This window comes from Pteropus vampyrus, unplaced genomic scaffold, assembly GCF_000151845.1.
Source record: "Pteropus vampyrus isolate Shadow unplaced genomic scaffold, Pvam_2.0 Scaffold352, whole genome shotgun sequence".
Taxonomy (NCBI): Eukaryota; Metazoa; Chordata; class Mammalia; order Chiroptera; family Pteropodidae; genus Pteropus; species Pteropus vampyrus.
Window position 1 is genome coordinate 497,469 of NW_011889133.1, and position 7,719 is coordinate 505,187.

The 7,719-nt window shown below is 47.4% G+C and overlaps 1 protein-coding gene across 2 annotated transcripts in view; it reads left to right on the forward strand.

Annotated features, from left to right (window-relative positions):
• Positions 1 to 7,293: 7,293 nt before the first annotated feature.
• The window catches only part of SLC43A1 (solute carrier family 43 member 1), a 28,034-nt gene continuing 27,608 nt past the window's right edge, over positions 7,294 to 7,719 (forward strand). Inside the window, exon 1 of one of the 2 annotated variants that reach the window (XM_023522618.1) lies at positions 7,294 to 7,624. The gene's annotated coding sequence lies outside the window, so the exon portion shown is untranslated. The remainder of the gene's footprint in view (positions 7,625 to 7,719) is intronic. The other variant, XM_023522617.1, reaches the window with a different exon arrangement.

Genomic DNA, 7,719 nt, shown 5'->3' on the forward strand with positions numbered 1-7,719 from the left:
TTTTAACCAGTCCCCTAGGATTGGGGGGAATGCTCCCTAATGAGATATAGGTCAGCAACCTCATGTTTCATTCAACGGTATTTACTGTTAGCCTGTTGTTACATGCAGAGAGCTGTAGAAAGTGTCCAAAGTGAATTCTCTAGTTCCCTGCCCTCAGTGAATTAAGTGTAAGGGGTGAGGGGTGGGTATAGCAGAGATGGAACAAACGTAAAAGGGTATTAGGATGGCTTAGGTCCTTTGTGCCATAGAGAAGAGTCAAAAACGAATCCTCAGATGTGTTTTTGCTAGTTCATCATGTTTTTAAAAATCACAATATGTCTCATAAAAATCTGGACGTTGGCTTCTTTTGAAAAGTTAGAAGATCTGACAACTCAGCCTGCATTCCTGCTTGGTAGCAGTCTGCTGGAGGATAGGCAGAGGTGTCCACCACACCTCCCACCACTAATTTCTTCCCTCGTCATCGTCTGCTTGACCTGTAGGCATTTTTTTCGTGCCTTCTGCTCTGGGTGTTCAAATGAGCCAGACACCATATGAGAAAACGCTGGTAAATGTTCTGGTGTAGGCAGCCTCTTGGATGGCCCCCAATATTCTATCTGCTGCTGTTCATCCGTTGTATAACCCTCTTCCCATGAGACCTGGAGACTTGCTTCTAATGGAACACAGCAAAGGGGATGGGATGCCGCTTCCGAGGTTAAGGTACAAAAGACTGTAATGGCCATCTTGTTAGTTGGTTCTCTCTCCCTCTCCTTTTGCTTACCCCGATGAAGCAGGCTTCCGTCTGGTGAGCTGCCCCATGAAGAGGCCACGTGGTAAGGAACTGAGGGCAGCCTCCAGCCGTCAGCCTGGGAGGAACTGAATTCTGCCAAAAACCGCAAGTGAGCTCAGAAGCAGATCCTCCGGTCAAGCTTTCAGATGATTACAGCCCTGGCTAGCACTTTGCAGCCTCGTTAGAGATCCTTAGATAAAAGGCCCATTGAAGCCACATCCTGACTCCTGAGCTAGAGAAACTGAGTTGATAAATGTTGTTTTAAGCTATTACATTTTGGGGTGATTTGTTATGCAGCAATAAGTAACCAATACACACCCAGTTCTCATAGCTGTTACAATTGCCTGACACTGTGGTCATTCCACAGCTACACCGAGCGTGAGCCAGGCGCCATTCCAGGCATTTGGGATACATCAGTGAACAAAATAGATAAAGACCCTTGCCCTCTTGGAACTCATATTCTAGTGGGGATAGTTCACATAAACACATAGTAGACATCTGGGTTGGCAATACGATTCTGAAGGAAAGACGGCTCCCTCAGCTCTTTGAGAGAGGTGCTTAACCTCTTTCTGATCTTAGACCCCCTTCGAAACACCAATGAAAGCCACGGACTATTTTTTAGAAAAATGTACATGCATATAGAATTTTCCATGGAATTTTAGGGATTTTCAGAAGAATCCTTGCGGTCTGACCTGTGAGGAGTCTTGTGAAGAGCATTGTTTTAAAGTGCTGCAGGGGATGTTCGGGGAGCTGTGTGGAATGCGCCCCCAGGCCTGGGTGCTCAGAGCAGGCTGTTCCCCTGAAAGTCACAGGCGAGTGAGATTTGAGGGATGGGTGGGAGTTTGTCAGGCAGGGGGTTCGGTGGATGGTGGGTTCTGAGTTGAGTGGTGGGAGGACAGTGGTGAGGAAGGCGGGCACAGGTCCCTGCTCTCCGGCCCATACAGTCCATCAGAGGAAATGGACACATTGGGGTGAGTTTTGTCAAAGAGAAATTTGGATGTTATGTAGGTCACAGAGCAAAGGATTATATTGCTGGAGATAGGCAAGGAGGCGTCCCCAAGGAAGTGACCATTAAGTCAAAATCTGAAGCTTTAGCTAGGCCTGGACAGGGGAATGTTCCAGGCCCAGGAGGAACTTGAGGCGGGAGAGAACATGGAGTATTAATGGGCAAGAAAGCACAATGGTGGAGGGAGGCCAGAGGGAGGCTAGGGACCGCAGGTGAAGCCAGACAGACTCGGGGCACTGTTGGGGGTTTGTACATTTCCTCCATCATCATGAGAAGCTTCCCGGGAGTGGCCTGATTGAATCTGTGTTTCCAGTAGGTCATTCTGACTGGACGGTGGGGTCATGTGCATGGTGTAATCGGACAGGCCAGGTGGAAAGGGTTGCAGGAGTCCAGGTGGGAGCTGATGATGACTTGGGCTTGGGGGATGGCAGTGGATGGAGATGAGTGGTCTTTAAGCGTAGGAACCACAGGCTCGCTGGCAGGTTGGACGTGGAGGTGAGGCTAGGAACAAAGTCATGGTGATTCCAGTTCCGTGGCTTAAGCAACTGGGTGGAGGGTGGTGCTTTTAAACCAGACAGGCAACAGTAGAGGAGGAGCAAATTAGGGAAGGCGTGGGTCATTTTAGTCCTTACCGAGCGCTTCTTACTCTTAGAAGATCCAGTACAATTGGCCCATGTCTGCTTTTCCAGCTGCAACCTCACAGTCCCCTCATTCCGTGTGCTTCATCCACTCTGGCCCTTGTTCAGTTCTCTGAAGGTCTCAGGCATCTTCCTGTTGTAGGACCTCTGCATATATTGTGTCTTTCTCTTAGGAGAGGATAAATCTGACTGATCGAGATATAGAAAGCTACGTTCAGATCTTAGCACAAGCAGCCTCCTTACGGACTCCTCCCTGACCTCCAGTCTAGGTCAGCATCCTCCCGCCTCAATGACATGTTCTCATAGCACCATATCTGTTTCCTCCATGGCATTTCCCTTAGATGGAACTGCACTTCCTATGTGACTATTCGATTGATTCGTCTGAGTCTCTCTCCCACTGGACTTTGTGTTCCCTGAGGGTGGGGTCTGTGTCTTATTCACAATCAAATCCCTCATGCCTAAACACATGCAAAGTTGTTTTTAAAATTTTTTACATTGAGATAGGATTCGCATGTCATAAAATTCATTCTTTTAAAAAGCGTACAGATGTGGAGAAAAAGGAGCCCTTATACACTGCTGGTGGGACTGCAAACTGGTACAGCCACTATGGAAAACAGTATGGAGTTTCCTCAAAAAACTAAGAATTGATCTACCATATGATCCAGCAATCCCTCTACTGGGCATTTACCCCAAAGACTTGAAAACTCATCCAAAAAGATATTAGCACACTAATGTTCATAGCAACATTATTCACAGTGGCCAGGACATGGAAGCAACCAAAGTGTCCTACGATAGATGATTGGCTACAGAAGCTGTGGTACATATATATAATGGAATATTACTTAGCCACAAGAAGAGATGAAATATTGATTGCCATTTGCAACAACATGGATGGACCTTGAGATAATCATGCTAAGCGAAATAAGCCAGACAGAAAAAGTTGAAAATCACATGATATCACTTACATGTGGGATATAAATCTAAAAGCAACCAATGAGCAGGACAAACAAACAGAGGCTCATGGACACAGACTACAGGCTAATGGTTACTAATGGGGTGGGGGAGGAAGGGGGAGGTAGACGGGTAAAGGGGGTTAAATATAGGGTTTAGGCGGAGGGTGAAGTGGGTAAAGGGGATCAAATATATGGTAGCTGAAGGAAACTGGACTTTAGGTGGTAAACATACAATAGAATATACAAATGTCAAATGGTAATGTACACCTGAAAATTATATAGTTGTATTAACCAGTGTTACCCCAATAAACTTAATTAAGAATTTTTAAAAAGCGGACAGTTCAGTGGATTTTGGTATATTCAGAGTCGTACAACCATCACCAACATCCGACTGCACAACATTCTCATTGGCCCAGGAAGAAACCCATGCCCATCAGCAATCACTTCCAATTTTTCCCTCCCCTAGTTCCTGGCAACCACTAGTCAGTCTACTGCTGTCTCAATGTACCTGCCTCTCCTGGGTATTTCATATAGTGCCGTCATACAACATGTGTTGTTTTTGTGTGTGTCTGGCTTCTTTCACCGAGCATAATGTTTTCAAGGTTCATCCATCTTGTAGCATGAATCAGTACTTTAATCTTTTTTATGGCCAATTAATATTATATTGTATATTAGTATACACACATTTTGTTTATCCATCGGTTGATGGACAACTGTGTTGTTTGCACTTATTGGCTATAACGAATAACGCTGCTTTGAATATTTGTATTCGTTTTTGTGTCAGCGTATGTTCTCCATTCTCTTGGGTATATATCTAGGAGTGGAATTGCTGGCCAGAGTGGTAACTCTATATTTAACTCTTTGAGGAACTGCCAAACTTGTCCAAAGCAGCCGTTCTATTCTATTTATATTCTTCATGCAAACATTTATAATAACTATTTGTTATTATAAGTAATTTCTTACCTAGTGAACTGGATTCTATTTGAGATATTGTAAGAAGTATGTATTTGGTCATTCAGATGACCAAAATATATTTCTCATATATATTTGGTCTTCATCCACAGTCCCTGGCTCACAGCTCCCTAAACCCTTGGAATTTCCTAAGTCTTGAGAGTGATAAAGGTGTCTTCTGTGATGTGAATGAGGTGACTTTCAGAAGCACCGAAGAATGGGGGCTGGTGGCCAGGAGAACCAACCAAGTGATTAGAGGGTTGGAACTTTCAGTCCCACCCCTCCTGATTCCCAGGGAGGGGAGAGGGACTGGAGGTTGAAGTAATCGCCAATGTCCAATGATTTAATCAATCGTTTCTGTGTCACGAGGCCTCCATAAAAACTCAAGAGGACAGGATTGGGGGAGCTTCTGGATGGTGAACACGTGGAGATGCAGAGCAGCAGGCCTGGAGGGGGCATGGAAGCTCCAAGCCCCTTCCTTCACCCCTTATCCTGTGCATCTCTTCCATCTGGCTGTTCCTGAGTTATGCCCTTTTGCAGGAATCTAGTAACATGTTTCTCTGAGTTCCGTGAACCGCTCTAGCAATTTAATGGAACCCTAGGAGGGGTTTGTTGGGACCTCCAGTCTGTAGCCGGTTAGCCAAAAGCACATAGAGCCTGGGCTTGTGGCTGACGTCTGAAGTGTGTGTGTGTGTGTGTGTGTGTGTGTGTGTGTGTGTGTGTGTGTGTGTGTGTGTGTGTGTGTGTGTGTGTGTGTGTGTGTGTGTGTGTGTGTGTGTGTGTGTGTTTGGGGGTGGGGGCGGTCTCATAGGACTGAACCCTTAACCTATGGAATCTGAAGTTCTCTCTGAGTAGATTGTGTCAGAATTGAGTTGAATTCTCTGACACCCTGCGGGTGTCCTGTGAATTGTTTGTCGGAGTGGGGGAAACCTCTCCCACCAATGTTGGAATTGGGTCCAGGAATCCAATTTGCTATTATTTCTGGCACTTAACTAGAAGAGTGGAGCTCAGGAAGCCTAAGTGCCTTGGGCAAAATTGCATGGCTAATCACCTGCAGAGCCAGGATCAGGACCAGCCCCATGTCACTCCCGAGCCTGTACTCCTGTCCACTCAGCTGTGTTCCCGCCAGGAGCCTGCAGGAGGTCCAATGTGACGACACTGTGCTCCTCAAGCCATAGATTGCGCCAAGGGTTCAGAGTCTCCTTTTCCACGTATCCTCCTCCACTTATTAAAAACACAAACCCGACCATCCATATCTATTCCTTTCCTTCAGAACAAACAAACAACCAAAAAAAAGCCAAAAGAAAATAAGAAAACAAAATCAAGAGTTTCCAGTCACCTATCTCACCGCATTGGAAGTCACTGTCCTCACAGAGGTCATTCAAAATGAACCGGCCTGCCTTTTCAGCTTCATTTCCCATCATTTCGTTTTATTTATTCAAGCAATGTTTACCATGGGTTTATTACACGCCAGGTCCTGTGAGAGGTAGCAGGTATACAAACCACCTACAATGTGATTGCTGCCCCCAAGAGATTTGTATCTCACGGGGAGAAAGGCAGATGTAAACTGATGATTCGAGATCAGGAATCCATAGAGATTAGAATAGTGTTTTGGGGGAGTCCATGGGCAGGGCTCCTAAGTCAGCCTAGGAGATCAGACAGCTTCCAGAAAGAAGTGAAACTTGAGGTGAGTTGTGGAGGGGTGAAATGCAGAAGGAACTCGGTCATTCACACAAGAAGGAACAGGTGCAAAGGCAAGGAAGTGCGAAACCAGCTGGCTTTGCATTTCATTCCACAGGTGCTTATGGAGTGCCTCTTAGGTTCAAGGCGTTCTAGGGTGCTAAGCTACAGAGTTTGAGCTTGAACTGGCAGTCAGTGATGAATTTTAAGAAGTGAAACCGTGAGAGCCTGACCCTGTACTCTTGCCAGCGAGAACCCCTTGTGCCTTTTCTGCTGTGATGACTTTGCTCTTGCCCTCCTCCCAACCTGGAGGGATGGGAAGGGCCACGCTTAAAAGTCAGACAGATCTGAGTCTGCATCCTGCCTCTACTCACCGTGTCCCAGCTGCTAGCTGCCTGTCTTTTCCCTCTGTGAGGTTTAAATGAGACCATGATGTTTTGAGGATTTAATGATCATTTTTCGTTTGGAAAGCGCCCAGCATATATAATAGCCACTTAGCAAATCTTAGTTCCTCGCTTGGCTTGGTGGCTCAGCTGTTCAGAGATGCACTGTTGTCCGATGTCTTCTTGAAACTCTCTGGGCAGTTGCTCACATGCCCAGAGAGCTTTGTGGTTATCACCAATTTTACTTTCAACATACTGTATTAAACTTCTCTCTCTATTGATTTGCCTTTGTCATCTCGTGAATCCATACCCCTGTCCAAGTAGTGACACCTCCTCTCTTTTACAAATGAGTAAACAGGCCCAGGAAGTTGAGAAATTGACCAGGGATCGATCAGTCAGTCAGTGTCTGGAAGCATCCCGTCACAAGGCCTTCTGAAAAAATTACGACAGCGGCAACAAAATGAACATTACCCTTACTAGGTATCAAGCGTTGTGCTTGGCATTTTCCCTGGGTCCTAACACCCAATTCCACCCCTCACCTCCTGGCTCAGAGAAGTAAAGCAAGTTGCCCAAGGTAACCCAGGCTTTTTCCAAATCAAGTTTCCAAATCAAGGCTCAGACCTCGATTTGACTTAACTCCAAAGAAACCTGTGTCATTCTGCTCTTGAAAAACATTACGCTCAACTGCACAGTTTAAAACTCCACCCAAGCTTGCCCTGCGTCGCGATCTGTCAGCTGCAGCCCAATCTTTGGTTGTTTTGATCGAGGATACAGAGGGCGCTGCCTGATTGGTCTGGGGGGCCGAAGGAAGGGGGGTGGGGGGAGGTGAGCGTAGAAATTTTAGGTGCCGGAGCACGTGCGGAAGACCAGAGGGTGAGTCACGCGCGCGTGAAACTCGACCTAGGAGGAGGGGATGGGAAGGGAGCCCCCGCCCCTACCTCAGGGTGCTGCCCCGGATGGGTATAAGTAAACTATTGACTCTGTAGGTCCACTTCGTCCTTGTCCCGCTTCGCGGTCCGGTGTCTCCCGGAGGGTTCCCAGCTCCCTGACTAGATCCAAGGGGGCAGCGGAGGCCAGAACACCTAAATGTCAGGCTGAACCCAACCAGCAGAGAAGTGCTGAGCGCCGGTGCTGGGCTGGGCTGGGCCCGCAAAACACGGGACACCTTGAGCGTGGACGCGCCAACAAGGAGCTGCGCTCCCAGAGGCGTCCGCTGCGGCAGGAGGGGCGTTTGGACCCCAGCCCAGGTGAGCAGCGGGTGGGGGGTAGGGGTCCGCGGCCACGTATCCGCTGAGAGCCACCTGGGCTGCCTGACACCCGACACACCCAGGCTCTACAAGAA